Genomic DNA, 19,502 nt, shown 5'->3' with positions numbered 1-19,502 from the left:
GGCTGGACATCACTGCCACTTCCAGTGGGCACTGAAGTCCCCTCTTAGTGCCACAACCACTAATATGCTAAAGTGGTCCCTCTCAACGGGGCAGCTTTGCTCCCTACGGGACATTTGGCAAGGTGGGGAGACATTTTGGGTTATCACAACTGGGAGGCAGGTGCTATTGGCATCTAGTGGGTCGAGATCACGGGCTCTGCCAAACACCCCCCAATGCTCAGGACAGTCCCCTACGGCAAAGAATGATCCGTCCCTCCCAAATCCGTAGTGCTGAGTTGAGAAACCCTGTTCCAGGGTCGGGATATTCAGAATAAGTAGTTATAAAGAAGAAAAGAAAACTTTGCTTCCCATTTTGTGTTATGCTATAATTCCAGAAGGTGCCCCAAGTAGCGTTGCTTGTACCCTGTGTCTTAGATAATTTTTTTGAAAAGCAGCTTTCTGAATTTTTGCTCATGGCCCACATTCTCTCCCTGGGGTGGGTTGTGGCCAGCAGACAGTCCCAGAGACAAGCATTGATTCTCTTTAACATTGTTCCTCCCTTCCAACCTTGAATCTTGGCCCTTTTTACAGGGGAAGGCCTGCTGGGCCTGGCTCCTCTTGCCTTAGGGCAAGTTATTTTCCGGAGGCTCCTTGGGCCCTAATGCAAATATGCTGCAAGTTCCCACCAGTTGGTCCTGCTGTGACAGAACTCCAGTGCGGATTCCAGCTTAAGCTCAAAGGAGAGGATTTTTTGCGAGTTGATGCCCAGGTGCTGCAGAACTTGCATGAGCATGGCTGAGGGATAGCTTGTGGTTTACTCTCTTTGTCAGTTAGGACTCTTGCTGGCAAGTAATAAATCAACATCCACCAAAACAAAACCCTAAACAAAAACAAGGGACCGTATTGGTTTGGGGTGAGGCTGGGTTCAAGGCTCACCTGGTGCCTGGAACCCCATGTCTCCCTCTCCTTCTCTCAAACCCCTTCTTCTGTGTGGGCTCCATTCTTGGAAAGGGCCTCTCCTTGCAGCGGTCAGACCACTGCCACAGACCCACCACACAGCGTCTAGACCCAAGTCCACTGGGAAAGAGACAGACTCTCTACAAGAACGCCTGCAAAGGTCTTGAGAGTTAGTGACTGGGGTCATGCGATGTCCCCGAACAATCACAGTGTGGTGATTGGTTTTGCTGTTGGTCACATGCTTCAACCCAGACCACCAGGTCTGAAAGTGGGAAGATGGAGTTACTGAAAAAAAGATACCCAATGGTGTGGAGCAAGCCCACTACATGGGGTTTAGCATCTTAGGGTCTATCAAACGAGCTGTGGGATTGATTATCAGAGAGATCAGGAAAAGACTCTCTCTCTCTCTCTCTCTCTCTTTTTTTTTTTTTTTTAAGTATTTTATTTAGTTTTGAGACAGAAAGAGAGAGCACGAGCAAGGGAGGGGCAGAGAGAGAGGGAGACACAGAATTCAAGGGAGGCTCCAGGCTTAGAGCTGTCCAGGCACAGAGCCTGACTTGGGGCTTGAACTCACAAACTGCGAGATCACGACCTGAGCCGAAGTTTAATGCTTAACCGCTTCACTGACTAAGCCACCCAGGTGCCCCAGGAAAAGACTCTTTAAGAAAGAACAGAGCCTCTTAAAATGAGAAAGGATTGATAATGTTATGTTTAAGCAAATTGGTATGTGCAGCAGAGGGAGCTGGGGCTAGCAAGGTGTAGGGAGCTCTAAAGGAACCTTATGTTACCTGTATGTTCCTCCAGTTATGGTTTTTAAAGCCCCATAATTTGGTGTATTTTTCCCTTCTTCAACCTTCAGTACATGAAATTTATAAACACTTTGATTTTTTCTTGATACTATGCCAAGATACATTCAACTGTGACGAGTATTTATATTTCTCTATTTCTTGATTTATTCATGTTTTAGATTTTTCCTAAAACTGCTTGTGAAATCTCACAGCTTTATTTCAATAGGCAACTTTCTAAAACAATGTTTCATTATTTTCTTTGTAAAGTCAAAAATGTGGCAATTAAGTACCTTTAATTTCCATTAGACTTCAAAGTGCATTTCTTCAACTTCAAATCCAAGTACTATTTTTAAGCATAATTTTTAAATAAAAACCAACTTTTAAGAAAAAAAAAGTTTTTGTACCCAACTCAGGAGAGTAGAGTGAGGCACCTAATTCAGTGTCTGACATATGGTGGGGTCTCCATAAACAGAAACTGCCTTTTGTCCGTTTTTAGTAACATTAAAATCTCTGATGAAAAAGAAAAGGAATATATTCACTACAGTTTGTAGAGATGGTGATGTTCATGTTTACCAAGAGGTTGTAAGACTTGAACGTGCATTATAGTTTCACTTTAAATATACCATTTAATCGGGGCACCTGGATGGCTCAGTCGGTTAATAAGCGTTTGACTTCGGCTCAGGTCAGGATCTCACGGTTGGTGGGTTGGAGCCCTTCGTCAGGCTCTGTGCTGACAGCTCAGAGCCTGGAGCCTGCTTCAGATTCTGCGTCTCCCTCTTTCTCTCTGCCCCTCCCCCACACACGCTGTCTCTCTCTCTCTCTCTCTCTCTCTCTCAAAAATGAATAAATGTTTAAAAGTAAGTATATCATGTAATAATCAAAAATGAATTAGAGAGCAAATTATAAGAATTGATCAAAAATTACTGTTATATTTCTCACACTCCATTTGAGAATAATATAATGTAAATAAGAGCAGAAACCAAAATGCCAAACTCCCTGGAGATCTTTCTCATTCCCAGGTTAGTAGAAGTAGCTAGGCAGAGTAATAGATTTTTGTTTCTGAGTAAATGAATAGCCTTGCTGGGGAGAGAAAATGGGGGCACTTAGAACAAGCAAGGAATCATTTAGTGCTACATTGTGTGATGTTGATTGCAGATGACTAGGTCGTAGAGCCAACACTGATCAGTGTTGCCCCTCACCAGGTTGGAAAGGTAAAGGAAGGAGGAAGAACACTGTGGGTAGGAGGTCATCCTGAGCAGTAACACAAGGTGGGTTTGAGCCTGGCACTTATGGGGCACAAAGAACACCATCTGCCTGGAGGATAAGGTATGTGATTAGCACGAAGCCCAGATCATTACAGTGAGCCCATTCGGTGAATCTCTTGAGCGCTGGGCAGAGGTTGTCTGGATCTGATGCAGTGAGGAAGAAGGCCATGCTTTGGGAAAATTCATCTTCCTGTCATGACATGGATGTGCCAGACAGTGGAGAGACACTGGGATCAAGGAGGCCATCCATATGTTACTGTAATAAGCTAGCGGTGCGCTGGATCTCTCCAGTGGGAACGTAAGTGGAGAGCAAGGAGCTATGGGAAGGTGTGTCAAAGGAAGAGATGACAGGGCTTAGTGCTAGACTTGACTGTAGGGATGGAGAAGAGAAAGGAAATAACTTACGTGTTTTTAAAGCCAGAGGCTAGAAAATTGGTGGCATGACCGACCTAGATGAGAGAGTCACGAAGGGGCGCGGGATCGAAGGTGATACGTCCAGTTTGGACATATTGAGTCTAAAGTGACTGGAGGGACTTCCAAGTGGAAAAATGAGACCACAGCTGGGTCTGCAGGACTGTCCGCATCTCTGCCTGAATCGATTCCTCTCTTCTCCCTGTCTCTTGAACACACCCTGTTCTCCCTACCCCCACCCCATCGCTCAAGTTGTGGCCCTCATCACCTCTTGCCTCCAGATAGTGTGGTAGTCCTCACCAATTTTCTTCTTCCAGTCTCATCCTCTTTAATCCATCATCTTCCACGTCTTTTAAATTTTTATCTTATTTCCATTATGCCCATAATTTCGTTTTCCAGATTGCGCATTTGGTATTTATCTAGGGATATTAGAAATTGTTGTAGTGAATTGTGAATGGAACGCCCTTAGCTCATCTCTAAGAAGAGCAAGTAGTAAGTAAAACAGTTTACTTGCCAATAACTTATCGGTGTTGAACATTGTTTTCTTCAGCATAATGCCATTCTGAGACTGGATTACCACAAGGATAAATCGATTTGTAAGGACTGCGTTGATCTCTGTTTCTGACTCTTACCAGATGTGAGTACCTGCAGGGTGAAGACCGTAACTTAGGCCTCTGTCACCAGAGCCTAGTGAAATGTCTGGCGTGTGTCGGGGTTCAGCAAATACTGGTTGAGATGAACTGAAGGGAGCAGAGAGCTGGGTATGTGGACATTTAACCGACTGAGCCACCCAGGCGCTCTGGATTCATGAACTTTGCCACAGGGCCAGCTACCTTCTTGTACACCCCTGAAGTCCGATTCAGATGTTTTGACTGGGAAAGCTGAAGAAAAATCAGTTTTGCTATTGTTTTACACTGAAAGAAAACTGCCTTAGAAGAAAATCCTGGAAGGCATTTTGATTTGTCTCAGGTTTCACATCCCCTGGCCCTAGGATGCTAAACTAAGCAAAACTGTTTCAGAATGGAATGTGTGCATTTAGGGTGGCATCAGCTCACACAAACAGGTGACTGACTCTGTACATGATGTGGTCCAAACATTTTCGTTGGAAAAACTGCCTCCTTCTGTAAATACCAAGAATGGTAATAGGATTTAAAGCAAAGCCAACTGCACCTACTCCTAGAACCTTGCAGGAACTTGTCAAAGGTGGGGAGCTTGAACTTGACTTCTTAGGAGAAAAAAGTAACCTCAAACCTGCTTTTATCCCGGGAGAATTGCAGAGACAGGAACCAGGGATTTAAGAGCCAGTAATTGCATTTCAGAAATACAAGATCAAATTGGCCCATTTAGGGTTTTTATTTAAAAAAAATTTTTTTTAATGTTTTTATTTATTTTTGAGACAGAGAGAGACAGAGCATGAGCAGGGGAGGGGCAGAGAGAGAGGGAGACACAGAATCCGAAGCAGGCTCCAGGCTCTGAGCCGTCAGCACAGAGCCCGATGTGGGGCTCGAACTCACAGACTGTGAGATCATGACCTGAGCCGAGGCCGGACGCTCAACCGACTGAGCCACCCAGGCGCGCCCCCCCCCCCCCCCCGCCAATTTGGGGTTTTTAAATGTATGCTTCCTATAGAAAACCCGCAACATCTCTGTCTTATGTGGCTGCTACAGAAGAGATTTTGGATATTACTGACATCTTAAACCTTAATACAGTGAGCTACATAGTAAATAAGTTGTCGCACTTAATCCTGTTCCTTCTGGCTGTGTCCTTTAGAAATTGTTACAGAAAACCTTTTTATCAAGATTGTGGTTACAGATGATTATCCTAATTAATTTACTATTGTTTTTCTCTTTTTTCTCTCTTTCTTTACAAATACTCCATTGCACTTGTCAGATGTGTATTTTGGCAAAAGCCATCTTTCTGAACTGGCATTATTACCAGTCACAGCCTTCTGAGAGTGGTTTCCAGTTTGGTGAGTCCAGCTGGGAAGATAATCATCCCCCCAAAATGCATTCAGATGGCCAAGGGAAGCTCTAGAAAGAGGCAGGCCCCCAAAGGCAAGGCTCTTCTCACCATACTCCCTGCCTCTAGGCTTGAGCCCTTCACACAGACCACCCACACTGTTCCTAGGTTGCCACTGCCCACACATTGTTCAAAGCCATTGCCATTGGACACCATCCGAACTCCTTAACGAGGTGCACAGAGCCACTCGTGATTTGGCCTCTGCCTCTCTTTGGCCTGTTTTATACTTTGCCACTAGCAGTACCCCTTGGACATTTCTCTTCCCCACATCCCAAATATCACTCGAAGGACACAGACAAAAGTCTCTCTCCTTCACTGCTGCATTCCCAGCCCTAGAACAGCGCCTGGCATGTGGAAAAGGTACAGGAAATATGTATGGCTGCCCAGACCGCTCCCCTATGGTCTGTTTTCCACCTGGCTCTGTCCATTTCTGTTCAGCCCAAAAGATCTATCCTTCTGCGAAGGTGAGGCACAGTGAGGGCTTGCGAATAGTATGCTTTATCTTTTATCTCTGTCACACGTGTCACATAGGAGCCCTCCGACAGTATGCAGTGAACAGAGCCCGAGGTGACAGCAGTCTGCTGTGCAATACAAGACTTCCACTTTAGTGCCACTTCTGTCCTCTTGACTGGCTTCGGAGGGGGACCCCTGAGCTCCGGGTCTTGGACCCATTAGGGGTTGCTACGCTTCGACGAGATCTGGGACAATATTGTTAATGTGATAAGTTGATCTTTGATGATGTTCTCTTGTCCCTATGCCTTTTCTCCATTTTCTTTCACCCACCCCGTGCCTGGCCTCACCCTCCAGGAAGGATCTGAAATCAGCCTCTGCACTTCACTGTGCTTGGGGGTGGTAAGTTGTAAAATCAACCTGACCGTATGCCAGGCTCACCTACTCCGTTCTTTGCTCACCGCTCTTTGATGCAGGTATCAGAATTCTCATTCTATACCCAAGGAAAGTGAGGCTTTAGTGATGCTAAGTAGTGGGGCAATGACAGAGGCAGCGTCCTGTAGATCTGAGTATTTGAGTCCTGGCTCCACCAGTGGCTACACGTTCCTCTTTGAGCAAGTTAGTTGGCCTCTCTCTAAGGCAATATCCCAGTCTGCGAAATGGGAGTGACCAGAGTAGAGAGTTTGCTGCTTAGTAGCCACAAACAAATGGTAAAAGTTATGATTTTGTCACTTCAACCAAGGTCCCACGTCTTGCAAGGGGCACAGCTGAGATTTGAACCCAGGCCTGCCTGGCTCCAAAGGCAGTGCCTGCCCTCACTGTAGCACACTCCTGGACATCCAGCCAGCAGCCACCAGGGATACGTGTTAAATGAACACGAATAAGTCATTCAACTCACAGATTCTCAGGGCCCCAAGAGTTTCAGTGTCAAAAGGGAGTCAGGTTCAGAGATGTAGAGATGTAGATGAAGAAAGAAAAGTTCAAATCTTGTGTCTCACAAAAAAAAGTATCACAAGGGAAAGGGTTTATTTTTTCAGCTTTATTGAATTGTTAAGATATTCAGTTGACAGAATTGTAGGATATTTAAACTGTTCAATGTGATCTGACATACCCTGTGAAGGGATTCCTGCCATTGAGTTAATGAACATCCATGAGCTCAAAGATTTACCTTTTGTCTGTGTGCGAGAGACAGGACTCTTAGATTCTGCTGTCTTAGCTGATTGCAATTAATTATACAACACAGTGGTATTAACTACAGTCACCACATTATACATTAGATCCTCAGACCTTACCTTACAGTTGAAAGTCTGTGTCCTTTACCAACCACATCCTATTTCTCCCACTCCACAGGCCCTGGCAACCTCTTTTCTCTCCTTTTCTTTCTTTCTTTCTTTCTTTCTTTCTTTCTTTCTTTCTTTCTTTCTTTCTTTCGGCAGCCACTTTTCTAGTCTCTATGGATCCAACTTTTTCTTTTCTTTTCTTTCCTTTTCTTTCTCTGTCTGGTGTATTTCATTTAGCATAATGCCCTCCAATTTCATCCATGTTGTCACAAATGGCACGATTTTGGAAAGGGTTTATTTATTTTTTAATGTTTATTTATTTTTGAGAGAGAGAGAGCACACACAGGAGAGGGGCAGAAGGAGAGGGGGGCAGAGGATCTGAAGGGGGCTCTGACAGCAGAGAGCCCGATGAGGGGCTTGAACTCACAGACCATGAGACCATGACCTGAGCCGATGTCAGAAGCTTCACCCACTGAGACACTCAGGCGCCCAGAGAAGAGTTTACTTTTGATGTACAGCAAAACCTCTTTGAAATCTTCTAACTCTTAGACATTTTTGTTTTTTACAAACCAGGCACTGGCTCCTCTCACTCCAAATCTCTCTCCTTTCCCCTTCTGTTCCTGATACCACTCTTCTGCTTCCTGTTCCTTCTCCATCTAAACCCTGTGGAATCCACAGGCCACTATCCCATCTCTGTTTCACAGCGTCTCTCATCCCCTTAATTGGATCATTGAATGTCTGCAGCGCTCTGGTTTTTTGGGCAGGTAGTCGTGACCCTGCCTGGAATAGAAGTTACCCAAGGCCAACAGGCGGCGCCCTTGAAACGGGAGGTGTTGAATGCAGAGAACGAGCCCGGCAGTGGCTTCTGAGTATTGGAGGAGGAGGTGACGAATCTTCAGTGGGTGACCCAGAGGGCTGAGCACCTGGCAGAACAACAATTTCAGGGTTCTGAGGGGTAGAAAATGCACCCAGGTAGTTTCATTAAATACGCTCACCTTCCCACTATTTGTACTTCCGTGGGACCCACTCGATTCTCCCGGCAAGTTCGTTGGATTCTCAGTATTCTCAAGCCCGGCTGCTCCCTGAGGAGTAAGACCTCTGAGCTGTGGATTATCTTTAAAACAACAAACAGAAAGTCTTCCATTTGTTTTGATGATATCATACTTCTCCTCCTTAACCTCCTTAATGCCCAGCCCTAAAGAGGGAGAACATGATTCATCGTAGTTTTCTTTTCTTTTTTTTTTTTTTTTTTTTTTAATTATGTGAGTAAACCCAAATGCATTGAAAGTAAAGGTTTTAGAGTCTGACAGACCTGGGGTGACAGCCTGGCTCAGACCCCCGCTGCAGGACCTCAGGCAGATTACTTCACCTCCATGAGCCTCAGTGCCCTCTTCTGAAAAAATAAGGGATCATGACCCTGACTTACACAGTTGGCGTGACAATGAAGTAGAGTTGGGAGCCAAATTCCAGTGCCTCGCTCTTAGCAACCAGTCGTTTCAGGAGTCTTCCTGTCTTTATTTCCTCAGCTCTGAGCATGGGCTGGTGCTCAACGGGAGCCTAGAAATGTGAGTCTCATTTCATTTCTTCTATTATCTTCGTGTCAACAACACCCTGTCTTTCCTTTTAAACACTGCCCAAGAATCCTCTCCTCCATGAGGACTAACCGTGCCTGATTTCAGTCATGTGAGTAATCCCCAGGTTCTAGCCAACCAGTATAATTAGTTCCATCCACACTCACTGTTAGGATGCCCCGGTGAGTTGTCGGACTGCCCTACAGAGAGTCAGACATCTCATCCTTTGATTTCAAAATGGCTGAGCTTTCTTTGTAGAATGGGCCCATAGCGATGGGTTCATGCTTGTGTGCCATTCTTGTTCTTGAGTGCCGATATATTTGATGACTGTTTTTGATAGCATATTTGATGATTAAATGTAATCTAATAACTAAGAAAGAAATAGCTAAATAAATATTCTAGGTGGGTCCAATGCCATTATGAATGAGAAAAGGCAGAATATGACGTAGCTCTGTATTTGAATAAATATATCACTTATTTCAGAAGTGATACTGAAATATCATTTGGGAATTACTCACATGACTGAAATCAGGCACGGTTAGTCCTCATGGAGGAGAGGATTCTTGGGCAGTGTTTAAAAGGAAAGACTGGGTGTTGTTGACACGAAGATAATAGAAGAAATGAAATGAGACTCACATTTCTAGGCTCCCGTTGAGCACCAGCCCGTGCTCATTCCTGTGCAAAAAATATAACTTATATAACAGAGTTTTTTCCTACATAAAAGCTGTCATTTTTACGTATTTACCCTCTGCTTGCTTTATTCCACTTGTTATATATTGGATTTTTATCTAAGTCTTCATACTTTTAAACTGTATGGAATTGTGTCGTATAGGTAAAACACAGTTTATTCAGTAATTACCCATCTGATGAATGGCTACGTCGGCTACAGTTTTCACTGTTCCGGTGGTATGAAGAATGTCTTCAACAGGCCTCTTCATGCAGTGGTAAGAGGTTTCCTACAGTAGACACTGAGGAGTAAAATTGTGGAGTCATAATGGTGTGCACATTTTCGACTTGAATAGACTCTGCTCATTGTCCTCCAAAATAGCTTTATTTGCACTCCTGCCAGCAACATACGAGAGAACCCATTAAACCACACCCTTTAAACATCGAATAGTATCAGACTTTTGACATTCCGATAGGTAAGAAATGATATTTTGTTTTTTAAATTTTGCATGGCTCTACTTCTTAGTAATTTAAAAAAACAATTTTTTTTAAAGGTTTATTCATTTTTCAGAGACAGAGAGAGACAGAGCGTGAGGGGGGAAGGGGCAGCGAGAGAGGGAGACACAGACTCCGAAGCAGGCTCCAGGCTCTGAGCTGTCAGCACAGAGGCCGACGCGGGGCTCGAGCTCACAGACTGTGAGATCATGGCCTTGGGTGAAGTTGGATGCTTAACCAACTGAGCCCCCCAGGCGCCCCTCTCAGTAATTTTTAAATAAACTGCTAAGTTTCCAATTAAATTATAGAAGCATAAAGAATTCAGATAGGGCAAGTGTTTTATATCTGCTAATAACAGCCCTGTGCTACACAGTGTAGGCATTCATAGATGCTAGAGGATTGATTGATTGCTTTGGATGACTTTAAAATTTCAAGAATTAAAATAATGCAATTGACTTAAATCCCCTAAGTCTGATTGACCCAGATATACTTCTTATATCCGTTAAGGATATATCACCTCATTTCTAATGTCTACCTAACGGGACGGTTTAGTGCCAGCCACCGCCAGCCTGGAAGAGAGCCTGCTAAAGAAGCTGGTTGTACTAAACCAGAAAGTGTTAAGCAGTTAAAAAAAAAAAACAACAACCAGGAAGTAAGCTGACACTTCCTTAAAGGGCTAACCATCCCAAAGGTGAATGAACCAAGGAGTAAAAGAAAACAGGGAGGAAAATTTCACTGGAAGACTGTTTCTCTAATGAAACATTTCACTACGTAAAAGGGTCTAAAGGGCAGGCCATGAATTCTAGCGTGGGGCCAGGCACCTTGGGAGCGATGTGAGGGTGCAACCCTGGGGTGTTTTCAAGTGTCTGACTGATTAGATCTGCTGGCTGTGGAAAGCAGCCAGGCCACAAGCAAGGTGCTTTGCCTGCACACATAAGGAAGTGGGGTAGAAATAAAAGATCAAAGTAAGCCTCCCCATTCAAACAGAAACGGGGCCATGATGGGCAGGGCCTTGGCCAAGGGTTGCACCAGACACCGGAGGGGCCTCCTGGGACTCCACCCTACTCCTAGGACTTTCTTTCCCGCCATCAGTTGGTCACCCTAGGAGAGTGTTCCGTGGCAAGGGCACCACTTTTCAGGTTGGCTGGGGTTGCTCAGGTAAACAGTTCCCTGGACAGGCAGTTTCAGCCTGACTAAGAAGGTGGCATCCGGACTGGGCCGCATGGGAGAGGAAGAGGAAGTTAGACACGTGGATGGATATGATGCATCGTCTTCTAAATGTTTGCTTGTCTTGCCCTCCATCTGCCACGGATAATTTTGTCAACACCAGTTCAGATTCTCGTCCTCCCTTCTCCCCCTTCCAGTGGAGATTCAGCCTTTACCATCCATCTCCCGTTATCCTCTCTGGCGAGGAACTGGAGGACTTGGTACAGACTGACAGAGGCAGGAAGAGAGGGAAGGTGGGTGGAGGGAAGATGGAGCTGAGAGACGGCAGTCCTACTACGCTGTTAACCTCCGGTGTAACCCCGGCCTCCGGCAGAGTGCCTGGCACTTAGTAGGCATGGAACAAATGTTTTTCAAATGACTGGCTTATTCAAAGTCACAGGATAAAGGAACAAACAAGTGATCTATGATGAGGAAGAAGCGGATGGAGGAGGGGATCAAAGGGAGAGAAGGGAAGGTTAGACTGACAGATTCTGACAGTACCAGCAGAGAAGGAAAGTGAGATTTTGAGCTTTCCTTTTGGCTGCCTCCTAGTGCATTAGCTTGTTTGTTGTCCTTGGGCGTCTCTTTGGGGAGAGAATTCAGGCCTGAATTCACCAAGGACAGACGGGCTCCCCTTGCTTCTTCTCAGGATCCTTTCAGTTCCAGCTGATGCTCTCAGCAGGCGTCCTTCTTGCATGCTGCTGGGACTGGGGAAAGCCGCTTCCACCATCAATCCCCATGGCCAAGGGCAGATGTGACAGGCTGGCAGCCCATCTCAGGGAACAGGAGCCGTCCGACACCCTCCTAGTCAGGACCCGTGGCCTTTGGCAACTGTTAGGCTAGTACTGCCATTATCCCTGTAGACTGCAAGTTTACCGTCAGGCTCTCCCTGGCCACTGCTGCTCATATCCAAATGTGCTTCTTTATTTTCTTTAGTCAATATAACGTCCCCAAATGTGCTGCTCACAGTTTCTCAAGTTACAGCTTTATCGAGCTAAAATGCACATATTATACAACTGACCTATTTAAAACGTACAGTTAAATGGTTTTGAGTCTATTCTCAGAGTTGTGCACAATTTTAGAACATTTTCATCACCTGAAAAAGAAACCCTTTCTCTGTTAATAGTCACTCCTCATTTCCCCCCAACAACCCCAGCCCCAGGCAAGCACTCATCTATTTTTCCCTAGAGATTTACCTATTTGTGGACATTCATATAAATGGAGTAGGACACTGTGTGACCTATGACTGGCTTCTTTCACTTAGCGTAATGTTTTCAAGGTTTATCAGTGTTGTAGCATTTACTAGTATTTCCTTTTGTTTATTGACAAATAATATTCCATTGTGTGTCTATACCATATTTTATTCTTCCATCTGTCGTTGTTGGATATTTGGGGTGTTTCTACCTTGGGGCTACTATGAATAATGCTGTTTTGAATACTCTTCTACAAGTCTTTGTGTAAATGTGGGTTCTCATTTCTCTTGGGTATATACCTAGGAGTGGAATTTCTGGATCATATGTCTGGCCTTTGGAGGAGCTACCAGACTGATTTCTAAAGTGGCTGCACTCTTTTACCAGCAGTGTTTAAAGGTTCCAAATTCTCCACATCTTCGCCAACACTTGTTATTATCTGCCTTTTTCTTTTTCTTTTCTTCTTTTTATCTGCCTTTTTCTGTGATAGCCATTCCAGTGGGTATGAGGAGGTAGCTCATGGTTTTGATTTGTATTTCCCTGATAGCTAGTGATGTTGAACATCTTTTCATGTGCTTATTGGCCATTTGCATATCTTTTTTGGAGAAATATCTATTCACATCCTTTACATGTGTTTTTATTTGGTTATTTGTCCCTTATCAGATATAAATTCGCAAAACTTTCCTCCAGTTTTGTGAACTGTCTTTTCACTTTCTTTATGATGTGCTTTGAAGCACAGATGTTTTAAATTTTATGACGTCCAATTTATCTTTTTTTTTTTTTTTTTGTTATTGTTGCCTGTGCTTCTGGGATCATTTTTAAGAGACCATTGCTTAATCCAAAGTCATGAAGATTTATGCCTATGTTTTCTTTTAAGAGTTTTATAGTTTTAGCAATTACATTTAGATTTTTTATTCATTTTGGGATAACTTTTGTACATGGTATGAAGTAGGTGTCCAATTTCATTCTTTCAAATGTAGATATCCAGATGTCACCACACACTAGTTGATAAAACTGTTTCCCCATTAAATAGTCTTGACAGCCTTGTTCAAAATCAGTTGACAATAAATGTAACAGTCGCTCATCATTTTAAAGGATTTCCTTGTATTAGCCTTACAAAAAGCCACATGTCAATGTCTTACACGCAGCGTGTACCCAAAAATTACTCATCAGATTGAAGAAATGACAAACACCTCTCCATTTTGGTTCATTTCAAAGAATAAGGAGACAAATTCTGAGTGGCTGGATAGTTGCAGTTTATTTAATACATACCTCAGTTCAGACAAAATTATCATCAGCCATGCGTTCACAGCCTGAGCCCAGGCGGTGTTTGACGAGCCAGAATTTCATCTGATGTGACTTTAGGAGATTCTTCCCAAATAGACTAGGAGTGTCTTGCTTTGGTTTTTAGTCATCGAGGAGATGACTCGCAGGTGATTCCAATGACTTTGGACCCTGTGATCACCTTCACCAAAGAAAGCCAGGTGCTTGGGTTAAAGAGGAGTTGCCCCTTGTCCTGTTCTCCGCATGGCTTCCAGCTATCATTTTAATTTCTATGTGCCACCTCCCTCCCAGATTCACTTCTCAAATAGCATGAAACTGGCAGGAAGTCCTTGGTTGGAATTTGTCAGCAAGCTTTGGACACAGCTGTTTCCCATCTTTTGGCAAAATTGGTGATTTGGCTTGTCTTCTGGATGGAATGAAAATTTTGTGAAGGATGTAAAAAAAAAAGACATACCCTAGGGGCACACAGATGTCCCTCAATTTACTACTGTAGAGCTCACAGGGGAAATATAGATAGATGGGCATTTTGCTTGTAACCCTCAAGACTGGCATGAGCATCAATCTCCACGTCAGGAGGCTAAAAGTGCAGTCTTAGAACTCCAGGTCTCAGCATCACTGGCAATGGGCAGAGTGGAGGGAACTTGTTAAAATGCATATGCCTGGGTCCCTACTGAATCAGAACTTCTGGAGGTTAGACGTAGGGATCTGCATTTTAACAGACGCCTCGGGTGGGTCTCGTGCCCACTAAAATTTGAGAACTGCTTACTTGGGGGGTTTTCTTTGAAGGATATGTGAATACTTGCTCACGTCACAAGCTTTGGAAATATACAGAACCTGTGTTAAGCTTCAGTTTCCTTTGCCGTAAAATAAGAGTCACTCTCCCATCTTTCAGGCTTGAGAGGGCTGGCATGGAGTAGGGCAGCTCAGGCTCTACTACAGTAGCAGCTTTCACAACAATGTCCCCCTGCTTGGGACACTTGGCACCCAGTAGGGTTGCCAGATAAAATTCAGGACACCCAAATAAACTTGAATTTCAGAAAAACAACAGTAATTTTTTTTAGTATAAGTTTGGCAGCAATGCTGAGGCCAGTTTCCAGGGTATAGGGCTTGGTAGGACAAGCTCCATGGAGAGATGTGGGACATTGTGCCTGGATAGATAGCCTCTGGGCCTCAACCTCCAACCCTCCCGGAAAGTCTGAGAGCCTCTCAGATCATTTACATGAATCACTTTCCTACTTTAATTCACTGGAGTCCATTTCTGTTGCTTGTAGCTGAGAACCCCGACTGAGGCAGCATCTGTAACTTCCTACTCAACAACTTGCCATCTGTCCTCTGTTCCCACCACTCTTAGCCTTCCCTGAAGTCATCAAGAACCTCCTGCTGGCACAGTCTCTCTGGCTTTTTTTGGTTCTGTGCCTTTTCCTGGTGGAGGAGTGTAATAAAGGACACAGTGCACCCATGGCTACCCTACGTAGGGGATCTAGGGGAACAAACACCCGACCTCAGTGTGTTGCTGCAGACCCCCTCCACTCAGTAGCTAGCGGTGCCCATTGGCAAACCCCACTAGAAGCCAGTGGACAAGGGAGCCTGTTGATGTGGTTCATTCAGGATCATGTCCTGGGACATGGAACAGGGAGGGGAGGAGGGGAGAGTGAGGGTGGAAGGGCAGAAGGAATGTATCCAGCATGCAGGGCATGTCCACTGTCCTAGGTTCTCTAGAAGCAGAGCCTGAGATGGAAATTTTATGCAAGTGACTCCTGGAGACACTGCTCGAAGGAGAACCGTGTGAGGGAGAGAACAAGAGAAGAAGGATGGGCCAGGGGAAGGAGCTGGGCAGAGATGTGGTTTCAGGATTAGTCGAGCTGATCCAATGGGTTGCTTTGGAGCAAAGGGACAGAAATTGTCCAGCTCAGAGGCAAGGGGGCTGGACTGTTGTACCCACACACACACTGACGAACACTTTTAGTTGATTATTGGCCGTGGAATTTACCTGATATAACTGGCCAGGCCTCTCCTGGTAAGGGGGCTTGGTCAAGGGGGCTTGGTCCTTCGGTCAAGGACAAGCCTTAGGAGAGGAGGACAGCCATGAGCCATTAGCCACCAACATCCACCACAGCTAGGGGATGGATGCAGGGACCAGGTGGGTGGACCTGGGTGGGCACCAATAGCATCTGCCAGAAGGATATGTATCACCTTGTTAACAGGGGATATAGCTCTGGGTGATGGGGTAAAAATCATTCTTCCTTTGTGCTTTTCCGTAGTTTACAAATTTTCCAACATTGATTCTGTTATTTTTGGAACTAGAAAATACACGTTAAAGTAAATTCGTGCAGCAAAATCACCTGGTTTATTGCAGGCAAAAGTAACAGTAAATGGCCCCATATTCCTGTGGTGACATCTTGACCACACCAGGCAGATGATCCCTGCTCACTATTAGCAATGCAGTCCTAAAGCCTCGCCCTGTTTTTCTACTTGTCACCAGAGCTTCTCTGCTTAGTTACCAGGCTCAGTGGGCCAGTCCTTTAGCACTTAACAGGTGCCAATTGTATGGCTCATAATCACGTATGTAATTAATGTGGCTAACGGAGAGGGGCACCAGGAGGAGACAAGACAGCTGGGGTTGGACCGTGAATAATAATAAGTACAATGTATGTGCCAAACATGTGGGAACCTTTGTATATGTTATCTTATTTCATCCTTACAACAGCCTATGAAGTAGGAATTGTTATTCCTATTTAATCAATGAGGAAGTCCTTGGATTGGGGATTAAGAAACCGGAGTTCTAATTTTTGATCAGCCATCAATAAAAACTGCAAACACTGGACCAAATGAATGGTTTTCGAGCCTCTGCTGAGATGCCCAGGGAGTGGAGGAGCTGCTGAGAGGGAAGGAGTGGCCGTTTGTATCTCAGCCACAGCAGCTCTGCCTTGATCTTTAAGTATTGGCAGGACCGGCCTCAGGGTCTGCCGAGCTCAGAAGGGATTCTGTGCTTAGGACTTAATGCTCTTCAGCATTCTGGAAATTTGTAATAATTTTATCTTTTATTCTGTGGTTTGGAAGTGAAATCCTATAGAACAGTGGAGCTCCTGCCAGGGGCTTGGAGCTCTGACTCATGCTTGGGTCCACTTCCTGTCGCCTCGCCTATCTGCCTCCCTGGGATGTGTTCTCCACCACCTGCTCTTGGCCCCTGGTGCCCTCAGCCTCCTTTTTCTGCCTTAACCTCCTCCTCCTGGGTTAGCAACTGGGTTGCATTGTCGGGGGGAGAAGGAAGGGAGCCATGTTCCAGGGCCTCTAAGTCCCACAGGGGCCTGACCAGGCATATGGGGTCAGAAACATGTCCTGAAGGTGTTAGATAAGAGGGTGGCCATCCCCACACAGGCTGGAAGCACCATACTGCATTCAATGGATGCTCTTATGTACCCTCAACCCAGATACCAGGTCATGAACAACATAGAAAATGGTAACATTTTTAAAAATTTTTTTAAGTTTACTTATTTTTGAGAGAGAGAAACAGAGAGAGAGAGAGACAGAGACAGAACATGAGCAGGGGTGTGGCAGAAAGAGGGAGACACAGAATCCGAAGCAGGCTTCAGGCTCTGAGCTATCAGCACAGAGCCCGATGCTGGGCTCGAGCCCACAGACCATGAGATCATGACCTGAGTCGAAGTCGGATGCTTGACTGAGCCACCCAGGCCCCTCGAAAATGGTAACATTTGTATATCCCACTGTCGTAAACAGTCAAGGTAGTACTGGCTAGCCTTGAGTCCCACTCAGGAGCCTCAAGAGCTGAAGGCAGTTCCACCCTAGACTTAGGTAGATGGGGTCTCTGCCTTGGTCTTGTGTTCCCTTTTCTGCCCCATCCCACTTGGCCCCACTCTTTCCTAGATAACAGGGTAAGTTATCCAGGGGCCAAGGGAACATACCTGCCAAAGCCCGCAGCCCTTCTTCAGCATCCGTTGCTTCCTCCCCGCCCCCCCCAGTCCAATACAAACAAATGTGTGGTCTCACTGTGCGTGACTAATACATAGCTCACACCACTTGGGACTCACCGTGTGAATCTGACAGCCCTAGAACTGGTCCATCCGCCATTAAGTCAGAGAAGTTCAGTCACCGTCAGATGTTCCCAGCAACAGAAATTTCTAAATGCTTGCATTCAGTTTATATACTTAAGGCACAGCAGACCAGTAACAACAGTTTGGTCCCTGGATCACACGAAGAAGCTCTGTTCTAGATTATTCTATGGGTGCTGAGACTCTGGGATTACCAGCCCAAATCACACCAAGCCTGCTTCCAGGTTTTCATGGGCCTCTTCTCCTGATTCATTCACTCCCCTGGGCCAAGGGGCAGCTGTTCACAGAGAGCAGTAGAGATGGAGATTGAATACGTGTGCTGGGGTGTCCATACGCATGCGTCTGAGGCCCTTTTGGTATGGGATGGAAGGGGGTATGGAAAGAGACGGGGAATAGGCTGCCAGCTGATGGAGGAAGGGGCCACAAGGATTTGGGGCAAGAATCCATTTCTCTGCACGTCTGGAACACATCCACAGGGCCCCCTCGTTCTACAGCCTGCCAGTCAGGAAACTCTAGCAACCATTTTCTATTGTGACTTTCAATGTTTCGAATTCTGATTTCTATCCCATGGCCACAGCTGAGGGCCTCTTAGGTTTTTGTAGAGCAAGTGGGTGACCTGTGGATGTATGTATGTGTTCTTTGGATCACTGCTTCCTCAGGTTTGATGGGACTGTGGCCTCATCAGCTCTGCCTAGTCAACCAGCCCTCCCTCCCATTGTGTACCAAATAAACTGTGCTTCTGACGTGTGCTTCTTGGCAAATAATTTCTCAACAATCTAGGAAAGGATTTTTTTTCTGTTTTCCTTAAGTGTGATTAAAAGCGAACCCAGGCTAACACCCCAAAAGAAAGATAGGCAAATGACTTGACAATTAAAACACACACACACACACACACACACACACACAATTAGCCAATAGGCACACAAATAAATATGGTATCTCTACTAAATCAAGAAGTGTGGATCCAAGCAATGAGATACTTTATTTTGCCTCTTAAGTTGGCAAAGATGAGAAAAAAAAAAGAATGAAAATATTCAGTGTTTTGTGAGGGTTTGAGTAATATTGCCATTTCATATACTGTTGGCAGAGGGCAGTAGGGTAATTAGAGAAAAATTCATAGAGGTAAATCTGCCAATGCATCACAAAAGACTTTAAAATGTGCAAATCCTTTGAAATCTTGAAGACACCGGTTATATTTTCTTACATCCACTGGTAGTTGATAGTAAGTCTAATGTTGGGGCGCCTGGGTGGCTCAGTTGGTTAAGCATCCAACTTTTGATTTCTACTTGGGTCGTAATCTCGCTGTTTGTGGGTTCGAGCCCCACACCAGGCCCCACACTAACAGGCTTTCTCTCCCTCTTTCTCTGCCCCTCCCCTCCCAAAATAAATAAATAAACTTCCAAAAAAAAAAAGCGTAATGTTAATCTCATTCTTGTTTTGTTTTTTTCATTTTTTCCCCCCTCTTCTGAAGCTTTTCTCATTAATAATGGTGTTTGAAGTTTCACTCAGCTCTGTCTGGGTTGGGTTTTTCTTTGTATTTGTCTTGCCAAATGTTTGGTAGGCTGTTTCAATTTGGAGTTCCGAGCGCCTAGTCAAGATTAGATCTTTCTGGCAAGCAGCCCCTATCCTGAAGCTGTCAAGGGGACCTCCAAGAGTTGCTTCATTAGAACAGATGGTGCTCCTATCTCCTGTCACTCACAGAATTCCAAGGGATCTAGGAGCTCTGTGTCATGAACTGGGGCAAAGACCCAATGTTGTGACAAAAGATCCTCCTATCACCCCTGGCACGCAGGAGATTACCAGGGTTTTAGGAGCTCAATTGCCAGGAACTGGGGAAAAAGACCACATATGTATTTCTTATTATATCCCAA

The 19,502-nt window shown here is 45.0% G+C and overlaps 1 protein-coding gene across 3 annotated transcripts in view; it reads left to right on the top strand.

Annotated features, from left to right (window-relative positions):
* BAALC (BAALC binder of MAP3K1 and KLF4) overlaps window positions 1-19,502 on the top strand; it is an 88,687-nt gene that overhangs the window by 49,746 nt on the left and 19,439 nt on the right. The gene's annotated exons all lie outside the window — the stretch shown is intronic.

This window comes from Acinonyx jubatus, chromosome F2 (assembly GCF_027475565.1).
Source record: "Acinonyx jubatus isolate Ajub_Pintada_27869175 chromosome F2, VMU_Ajub_asm_v1.0, whole genome shotgun sequence".
Classification (NCBI taxonomy): domain Eukaryota; kingdom Metazoa; phylum Chordata; class Mammalia; order Carnivora; family Felidae; genus Acinonyx; species Acinonyx jubatus.
This window is presented reverse-complemented; position numbering and strand designations above follow the sequence as displayed.